This window comes from Hevea brasiliensis, chromosome 10, assembly GCF_030052815.1.
Source record: "Hevea brasiliensis isolate MT/VB/25A 57/8 chromosome 10, ASM3005281v1, whole genome shotgun sequence".
Lineage (NCBI taxonomy): Eukaryota > Viridiplantae > Streptophyta > Magnoliopsida > Malpighiales > Euphorbiaceae > Hevea > Hevea brasiliensis.
The window spans coordinates 80,668,566-80,679,454 of record NC_079502.1 but is presented as its reverse complement, the minus strand read 5'-3'; the positions used below and the strand labels follow the sequence as shown (position 1 = coordinate 80,679,454).

General features: G+C 36.1%; 1 non-coding gene across 1 annotated transcript; it reads left to right on the top strand.

Moving 5' to 3' along the window:
* The first annotated feature begins 5,340 nt into the window (after positions 1-5,340).
* LOC131169922 (small nucleolar RNA R71) lies at positions 5,341-5,447 on the top strand. Its single transcript, XR_009140868.1, has one exon. It is a non-coding gene; the product is annotated as a small nucleolar RNA R71 (small nucleolar RNA).
* Positions 5,448-10,889: the final 5,442 nt, after the last annotated feature.

Here is a 10,889-nt window from a genome sequence, read left to right as displayed (position 1 = left end):
GTGGCTTAGGAATCAGCCATCTGATTTTAAGCTCGAGGCATGTGCTTCTTGGCACTTTGTTAACAAGGCTATAAATTTATCTCTTTCTTCTTGAGTTAAATCTTCAGCTAACTTAATGTCTTTAGGATTATTTGGTGTACCCAAATTAATAGAGATTGATTTTGATGCATTAATAGAAATAAATTCTAAATGATTATGAATGCCATGCATACGCCTATTAGAATAAACATCAAACAAGTAAGTAGAAGGACTGGGAATGTTATTGATCTTTGCCTCGAAATCTTTATCAAGTACATCAGAATTGGAAACATCAATATCACTACTGTGAGCATTACAAAAGATAGACTCAAATATAGGGGTGTAGCTTTAGGTGTCTGGCTTTTCATGCAGTCCTCAGATCAACGGTGCTGATTTTCTGCTTTAGCTCTTTCACATGTGGTAACCCCTAATCATATGTCAAGGTAATTGCCCCCTCTTTCAAGAACTTAGGAGGCTTTAGCTCTTCTTCCTCTTTTATTAGCTAATAGCCTAAACCATGACTCGTGATGTGCCCCATCATCTCAAGAAAAGTCACCAGACCATCTATACTTTCTCCTAGGCCTGTGCTAAGAAAAACTTCATCCCTTTCTTCATAGTAGCCACTTTTAGATCCATTTAGTTTTTATAGATCCCAATAACTTGAAAATCAGACACTAGTGGAACTGAACCATCTCGTTGTAATGCAACTATCTCCTCATCAAAATTGGTCCAAACATTTAAAGGACTCTCATCATAGCTAGAATTATGACAAATGTCAACAACCATTATAAACTGAGGTTCATTGGGCTTTTGGATGGGTTGGATAGGTTCATTGGGCTTTTGGATGGGTTGGATAAAGTCAATAATTCTGTTAGGGTTATTTGGGGTGATGGAGATCATGTAGAGACCTGGTGTAGGTAGAAATTTTGACTAGGCATGGGGCTTTTGGGTTAATTTTCTGGGTCAATTATCCTTTTCGCATCAATTAGGTCTTAGATATCATGCTTAAGTTGAAAGCATCAGTCGGTGTCATGACTGTGGGCTTGGTAGAACTGGCAACGTTGGTTGATATCATAGCTAGGTGGGAGTGGATTTGGTAGTGGTCTGGGTGCTAAGAGCTACTGGAGGTCATAAACTTTGAGACGCTCCAAAACTTCAGATAAGGGTTGGCTGAATTGGAAAAAATCTCCTTGGGGTGTGAGACACAATTTGAATCTCAATAGCTTTAATGCCACTTAATTGGCCTACCTTTGGGCCTCTTTCTAAAGTTGACCACAATTGTCTCTTCTAGCTCAAACATCTTGGCGTTCAATTTTTCATCAAGCACGGCCATAGTTTCTTCCATCTTAAGTAGTGCAGGTGAAATCCTTACTAGTCTCTTCCTTTCCCTAACCTAAGTGACCTGATTGGAAGTCCTTTGGTGTGTTTTGAGGCTATGTTTGCTCAAAAAAATAGGATTTAAGGGTTAACCTAAGCATGCTATGTACATGAATGCAATGCATGAATGGACCATTTTTTCTTTTTTTTTTTTCTTTTTTTTGCCTTTACTTTTACAAAATCAAAACCGAACCATACCAATAGAGCCAAAATTGAACCAAAACTAAACCATATAAACTGAACTAAAATCGGACTAAAGACTGAATCAAAACCGAAAAAAAAAAATCTCCAGAACTGAATCTTCGCCCCTTTATACCTTCAACTCTCACGCGTAGGGTAAGAAAAAAAATTCTATCCTAGGCTATGGTACACTGGACACACCAACAGGGGGTGGTCCAGGACGATTCTTCCCTCACAAACAAAGGATTTATATCCTTAAAGTTTAACCATAAGTAAGCATCCTCTTGCTTAACACGGGTTTTGAAATGGACTTGGGCCTATACACACATTGGGTTTGTACATAGGCCTAGGTTCATCTCAACTACAACTAGAACTTATGGTTTAAACAGTAAGGTTACAAATCCAGCACAACAAAAATCTATGGGGTACCTAGGGTTGAAATCTATTGCTCATGGGCTTCACTGGGTAGGAAAAGGGTCACCCATGCGAGAGCTTGTCCATTAAGCACAACGGCCGGAGCTGTGGCTCTTTTATATACTCGAAGGTACGGGCATGGGGTGTTAGCATTCACCAATTCGTCATAGCTCGAGTAGAACTATGATCTCCTTGGCTAGTACTAACGGGGCTAAAAAGGGTAAGGGTGATCCGTGTGATAGTGTAGTGCAATGCAAAAAGTTTAACAGAGGAATAATATTAGACTAATAGAAATATGTTGGAGTAACTTTCCATTTAGTCCCCAATGGAGTCGCCAAACTGTGGGGGAGGCGTGAGGTGAAATATCATCCATTAGAATTATATAAAATGCACCAGGTAATGCCCAAGAAAGATGGTGGAGTCATAATGGTCTCACTTAAGTACCACCTCCTTAGACAGCATTTCCTGGACATGCACTTCATACAATCCTAATAGAATCAAACCACTAGTAAGTACCGTCTTCCTATAACACTACCACGGTACTAAGGATTTATGCCACGAAGGCATAGATAGACAGGAGTCGCCACCCGGGTAATAACCGGGACATATTCAGTGTTTCTTCCGAGGGTTATGGATGGCAACTTACTCCTTGCAGAGTTTCCACAACTGTCATTACCATAGCCCAATGTCTAGGTTTGGGATAGTGGGTACGTAAGGGGAAGGTGTTAGACACCCCTTACGCCTGGTCTAACCTCGTTAATTCGAGTGCCAGTCCTCTACTAATGTTTCTAGAAGTCTTGTTTATTATTCCTTTATTAAACTTTATCCTAAAAATGCAATTCTAATCCAACACACGCAAGTAATTCACAAAAGGGTTGTTGTTTAGACACAATTTTCATGCACAAGTAATTCCTATCTATGGGGTTGCTAAATATTTAAATGATATTTACCATATGGCTAAAATTAATTTATTATTAAGAATTTAATCTACAAACAAATTCAATTTCAAATAACCCTACGTTTCTATTTAGCCTAATTAATTAATTTTCACCAAGTTACCCTAAGGATAATTGAACTAAGTTAATTATGTACATGTGTAATTTATTCTAATATCACATAAGTCCCAAACAATCACAACCTAATAAAGATTTCTAACATGCAAATTTATTTTACAATTACCAAGTATTAAATTAAATTTATTTACATGCCAATGTTAGTTTAATTTACAAACAAGATTAATTTTAATGTACAAAGTATTTATTTAAATTAATTACATGAAAAAGTCAGTTAAATTAAAAACAAAGTTAATTTTAATTTACCAAATAAAAGTTCTATTATTACTACAATTTCATGCCAATGGTTATTCGAGAAGTTTAGAGCTACTTACCTGTTGGTAAATGCAGTTGCCATTGGGGCAAGCTACCCTTAAAAAAGGGTCTTCTCTTCTAGTATGGCAATGATATCCCTGGCTTACTCCCGTTTAGCTCCATATAAGCTCCACGCAAATGCCCTCTTTGGTACTTACCTTAAGGCTTCCAGAAATCTTGTATGAAAATCTTCTTGAAGAAAAGAAAAAATAAGGAAGAACTCAAAAAGTCTTGAATATCTCTAAATTTCTTATAGCTCTGAATTTTCTCTTCCTCTTTCCTCCCCTCCTCCCCTTTCTTCCCTTCTCTAGTAGGGTATTTATAGGGTTTTGGGAGAGAGGTGTGATAGGATTTGAAGTCTTAGGATGATAAAGTTTAGATGACTTAAACAACTACGATTGCATAATTCGAATAAGACTGGGATATGGGTGAGGTGTTTCAACCAATACGAAGACAAGAAAAAATGGAAGGCACCAATAGGGAGTGAGAAAGAGGTGTGGTAGGGTTTGGAGTCCTAGTGTGATAAAGTTCAGATAACTTAAATGACTAGGATTGATGAATTTGGATGAGACTGAAATATGGGTGAGGTGTTCCAACCAATAAAAAGAGAGGGAAAAGGGGTGACACCAATAGGGAGTGAGGAAGAGAGTGGGGCCAAGGAGGAGAGAGATATTTTGTTATTTTAATTTTTAGAAAATAATTAAACGGGTCTCATTTAAAATTCATAACTAGGCTTTCTTAGGCCCATAGAGCTCAATTAAACTTAATTAGATCCAGTTAAGAACTACCCATATTAAATTTAAACAAAATAAAATTTTTTTTAAATTTAATTAAATTAATTTCCCCAAAACTTTATTATTATTATTATTATTTTTTCAAGATCATTCCACGGAATTAATAATTCAGCTCCATGCCTCCAATTGCATCTTACAGTCATATAATTTTTCATCATCGGGTTTTCCACGGCCTCAATGCACATACTCATCACAAAATAAGGGTCTACAGTAGGGGAGGCTGGTATGGCTCTGGTAACTTTTTTTTCTTCCCTGCTTCCTCTTCCTGATCTTTCTTGGCTTCTTTGTCCTTTTTCTCTACTTGCCTTTCAGATTTTTCTGAGGTTTCCTCTATTAGTTCTTCCTCTGGTTGTACTAGAGTTCTCCCACTCCTCAATGTAACTGCCTTACAATACTCCCTTGGATTCATCTTTGGTTGACTAGGTAGTTTACCCATAGCCGTACTTGAATAACTTGTTTATTAAGCAATTTAATTCTCTAGCATCTTGTTATGGGTAGCAAGTTGGTCCATTTTGGAAGTCAGCTGTTTAATCAATTCATTCTGTTGTTAAGCTGCTAGGAAACCTTCCATCATGGATTCCATGGTCATATTTGGTTCAAGTTGCTGAGGTTGAGGAGGCGATGGTGGCTGTGTAAAGTTTTGGACTCTATTCTGAAATCCAGGGGGTGCTGGTAGTTTGTACCCCTGCTGTTTGTTTATTGGCTAATTCTGTTGGTTTAACCATGAGAAATTTAGGTGGTTCCTCCATCCAGGGTTGTGAGTGTTTTAATATGCATTGTTGGGCTGCCTCTGGTTGAAATTTCCCCCATGATTGAGATAGTTCATTTGTTCTATGGAGGGTTTATTGAAGCTATTGAATTCTGAGGTTGTATATCCTCCTCCATAGTCGTCGCAATACTGGTTGCTTGTACCAACTGCGTTGGCTTGAATTCTGTCGAGTCTCTTTGTGAGCTAATCAAATTGAGCATTTATCATGCCCTAGGGCATCCACTTCCAGGACCCTTGCTATTCTCCTTACAGTTCCTCTTTCATTTGACCACTCATAATTATGATTGCTACCCTCTCTAGAAGTTTAAGTGCTTGTGTCACTGTTTTCTCCATTAGGTCACCTTCTGCAGCCGAATCTACTGTGCTCTTTGTAGAGGGTAGTAACCCATTATGGAGATTTTGCATTAGTAGCTAATCCTTTATGCCATGGTGTGGACATTCCCTCTGCAGGCCCTTATATCTTTCCCATGCGTCATAGAGTGATTCACCTTCCTTTTGTCTGAAGGTGTTGAGCTCAAGCCTCAGTCTTGCAGTCTTTGCAGGTGGGAAATAACTTGCTAGAAAAGCTTGTGAGAGGTTTTCCCAGGAGGTAAACGTTCCAGCTGGTTGAGAAAGTAACTACTTCCTTGCTCTGTCTCGAAGGGAGAATGGGAATGCTCTAAGTCTTATGGCTTGATCAAACACTCCATTCATCTTAAACGTGTCACATAAGGCAAGAAAGCACTGGAGGTGATAGTGTGGATCTTCTATTGGTGAACCTCCAAACTGGGTTTGTTGAACCATTTGAAGCCATGCTGGTTTTAACTCAAAGTTGTTGGCTTTCACAGTGGGTCTTGTGACACTAGGTTGAAATCCTTGGACATATGGATCTCCATAGTCTCTTAAGAGTCTTGGCCTGTCATTATTATCGGCCATGCTTGGAATTTCGGGATCTTGATCGTGCTCTTGATGTTTTCTTTCCCTCCTGATGGCTCTCAGAGTTCTATCTATCTCTGGATCACAGTCCAAGATTTCTTCTTCTGGCCTTGTTCTGGTCATATACCAGGTTAGGCACCTTAGAGAAAAGAAAAGAAATAAAATAAAAGAAATAAAATTAAATAATAAATATAATTGCCTAAATCAGTTAAATTGCCTATCGCTCGATATTACTAAAGCCACATTCCTTAGCAATGGCACCAAAAAACTTATTTGCTGGTTTTGCAACCACCGCAAGTGCATAGATCGCCAACTGTTTAGGCTAAAGTATCGTTCCCACGATGAATTTAATTAGTAATTACCAAATCACACAGTGATTTTGACTGTTTAGGCTATCAAATAATGAGGGAATGAAAATTGTTTATTTTTAACTGTCACACCTTACCCCTCTGTAAGGCATGATATGATCCCGTAGTATACCTAATGAATTACCGACTCCGTCTACCGAGAACTCATTAAGTACCCTACAAGGGATTTTAAAAATCATTTTCTTACTTTTTGGAAGTGGTGAGTATTTTTTTTTTACATTTAATAGAAGTTTAAAAGCTAGTTAAAATTTTCATCCATTTTTATTTGCCTGCAAATTTTAGAAAAATTTCAGCAGAGTGCCGTCTGTATTTTAAGAAAACAGTTCTTCAAAAACCTATAAAAACACTTCCTATAATTCTTTTCATCAAAATCCATCACTACTACAACACAATCAACACAATTTTTTCCAAACTCCAAAATTCAAAATAATTCTCAATTCAATTGTCATAAAAAATAATACTAAATAAATCCATTCATTTTTCATTAAAGTAAAATCAATTTACCTTCATCATCCCAAAATTTACATTAGAAAATCCAAAATAATATTATTACAAACTCTATACAACTGCTCAAGACCAGTTTATACATGTACATACGGTTACATACACAAATATAAACATTACAAATAGGGTATAAAATTATATCCAACAAAACCTCAGGGATGTAGCTCCAAGATCCTCAGCAGCTCACTCTGCTGCTCCTCTAGTCTCTATATCTGCGATAGCAATAATAGCCATCGCTGAGTACTATGACTCAGTGGTGCACAACATACTAAAATAACATTTATACATAATTCAAATCACATTTATTCAAATATGGTACTGAACATGAAAAACAGATACAAAACATGATTTATAAATTTTTAGTCCAAACAATCTCATTTAGGAAATCTCAAAACAAATTTCATAAAAACTCACAGTTATATCATGCCATTCAGAACAATACTCATCTCAATAGCCGAAGGCTTATGAGAAATCACAAGGCTAGCTAGCTCAAACTATGGGTACCCATTCAAATTTCTTCCTCTACTGGCACACACCTCAACACTTCAGTCAGAGAGCGAATCAAAATTCAAAACTATTTTCTCCCACTAGTCATGCTAGTGAGGTATTCAAATATATGGTCATGACACTGTGGTTTCAAAACTATCTTAACAATTTATCAAACAGTTACTGATAATTAAATCACATATCATCAAATTTCCAATAATTTAGATCAAAAGCATAGTATACATTTCAATCATCATTTTGCAATATAAGTAAACCACAAATCATTTCATGCACTTTGCAAAGGAATTTTAAAGGATATTTATGTTGTGCACAAACCTTATGCGAGTTGCCTCTTGGCCTTGACTCGATGCCTCGGGTTCTTTCCCAGTATTCTTTTCAACTGAAACACACAATTTTACAGTGTTTTAGTATCATAATTTATCAGAAGTCCAAAAATAAATTCAAATCTAGTTATATCTAGCTTTAATATGCTTAACTTGACGTTCTTTAAAATTTGTATTTGGGGTTACTATTCACAATACTATTCAAGTCAATTTGTTGACTTTCTAATACTTAATAGGTATGGGGATTTCAATTTCACCCACACACCACATTTTAGTTACCTAATTTGTTGGTTTTGGTTGTTTTCTCAAATTTTTAAGTCTCTTAGGTGAAATTCCAAAATTTCAGATTTGGTGTCCTGTTTTGCACTGTTCCATTGGTCAAGTTGCTGTGGTAATTTGGCTAAGTTTTCTTCATAGAAGTTGTTTCTTATTGTCTTAAATTTATTTCTCTTTTTGAATCACTCCATTTAGAGCTTTGTAGCCCTAGTTATGGTCATTTAAACATGGCTGGCCAGTTTTGGTGTTACCCAAAATTCTGGGCATTTACTGGATAATGGCAGTTTTTATACACTGACTGCAGGTGAGTTTTTGGATAGGTTATGATCAAAATTTGGGTTTTTTTTCTTCATGAAAGTTGTAGGGCTATGTCTCAGCTTTCTATCGGTATAAAATTCAGGTCATTTGGACCTTCCTAGGCCAAGTTATGGTTATTTATGTAACTACTATTTATTTGGTTATTTTTGTACAGGACAGTGTACCCAATTCCGGATTTGGCCTTATTGTTCACTAAGTTATAGTCACTTTCTGGGCATGATTTCTAAATGAAAAATGGTATATTTTGTGTCTAGTTTCATTCCCAATTGGCCTCACACCAATTGGGTTGGTAAATTTTTAGTTTTGATCCCTGAAAGGGACCTAGGTCAAGCTACCTGCAGACTGACCCTAACCAATCCGAATTGAAACTTGGTTCTAACAATTCATACACAGCACAAATGGTCACAATTGACCATTTCTCAACTCAAGTAAGGTCAACTACATCACTTGACCAATTCTCAAATTTTTTTTCTAATTTTTCACATGCTCAAAACCCTAAATTTTCAACTTCTCAATTCTAAGCAATTCAAAGTGCACATTTATGATCTATACACCTAATTCACTTCAAATAACCATTCAAATCCACCAAATTCATTCAATCCCAATCCCACCTACTGTTCGCCAAATTCCATATTACTCCCCCAACAATAGTTTTTGTTTTATTTTACACAATTTCTAAGTTTATTAAAGCATATGTACATGAATTTTAAAGAAAAACTAAGTGATTGATGACTAACCTCTTTCTTTGAATTTCCAATCTTCAATCTCTATTTTTCCTCCTTCCTTTTCTTGCTCAATAGTTGAACTAAAGTGCTAGAACAAGGTTTAATTTAGTGGATTGGGAAAATTATGGCCAAAGTGAGGGTTTTGAAAAGCTTTATCCAAGCTTCCATGGAGGTTTAGTGAGAGAAGGAGAGTGAGGGTGGCCGGCTTGGGTGAGGGAAGAAGATGAAATTTTTTTTTTCTTTTCTTTTGAATTTTTTTTTAACTTTATTAAGACATAATTATCCCAAATTTCAATTTTTAAATATTATGTTTATTGCATCATGCTTATGTCATGAATGATGTAAATAAACTTTTTTTTTCTTTTCCTTTTTCTTTTGCATTTATTTTTTCATTAGTTCTTTAATTTAATTTCTGATCCTGAAATTTTCTTTTCTCCAATTTTATTGGACAGTTAGGTCAGGAGTTAGCTCTAGGGGTGAATTGACCAAATTGCCCCTCGCTGGTTCAATCCAGTTTACAAGTTATTCGATATTTCTTCCGGATCCCTGACCTAATTATTTTACCTACTTAACAATTCTTTTTCGTGATTTTCTCTTTTCCACTGTGTTCGCAATAGTCCTAAGGACCGTGGCATCACATTTTACTGTTTGAAATTTGAGTTTAGACTGACCTCGCAGTCATTTCCCGAGAAGGTCACCCATCGCTATGACTCCCGGCTCATTTAACTTTTTATGCTTTATTTTTCTTCTTTATACTTAACTATTTGGCAATTACTAATTATATGCTTTCAGGGCTTAACTAGGTGTCTTAGACGTGATTCTAATCCCCTTAATTATCCGGACTTATACTAGTCACCGAAACAATAAAATATAGCAGGCTATACAAATAGGGGTGTTACATAAATACTAAAATGATAAACTTAAAATGAAATAATCTATTTTGAAACAATTTTGGAATTAAGATTTCACACTTAAATCTTACTATGGATGTTATCTTATTTATTTACTAGATTGAGAATCGTTTGTCTTGATGGAAATTAATCCTAAGGTATCCTAAGTCCTCTCTCAAGGCACCTAGGGTGTATTTTAATTAACTTAAATCTGACTTTTGGAGCGATCAAATTAATTAAAACCTATATCTTTGACCAATTTTGAAATTCCACAAAGGTAATCAGCCTATGTCTAGGTCAGAATTCCTAGGTTCAAAATCTTAATTTTCTAATATTAATCTTCACCTTTTAGTCATTCAATTAATATCTATAATCAATACTAGGTGGGTACCAATACATAGCATGCATTAAGATCACAAGAAATTAAATTAAGTAACAAATCTCAAATCCAATAAATAAAACTTAATGTTTATCCATAATAATGATTACAAGCATTACTCTCCCAATTCCAGAATATGAAAGTTACTCACTCATGGTGAGTTCAGCAAACATAATAAAAATGAAGTAAAGAACAATAAAAATCCATTTAAGGAAATGGAATGAAAGAACTGAAGAGGGTTTGCAGCTTTGATCTTGTGGAACTTCGACTGAAAAACTCCTCCTTGATACTGATATTCTTCTCCTCAAGATGGCTAAAGAGAGTGCAGAAGCGAGCACTCTTTGAAACTCCTTAAAAGCTCTGTAAAAAGATTCCTCCTTTCTTTGATATTTTTTTCTTCTATTTATAATAGCTGTTCTAGGGTTAGGTCATTTTTGAGTCTAAAAAGCCTTAAGAGTCTGATTTGAATGTGTAAACAAAAGCAAGAATTCGGGTTAGGAAATTGGCTACCACATGGTACACGGCCCGTGTGTCACTACGCGGCCCCGGGCCATGTAATTTACTAGAGCAAAATGGCAGAGTCTTGCATTGGCACAGAGACTTACATGAGTCTGCGTTGGCTACAAGGGCCTAGGTACACTACCCGTGTACTTTTGTTATCAGAAAATTGTTCAAGCTTGTGCCCAGCAGAGACTTACACGGGTCCCTACAAATTACACAGGTCTAATTACATGACCCGCATACTTTTGTTCCATCATTGGCTGT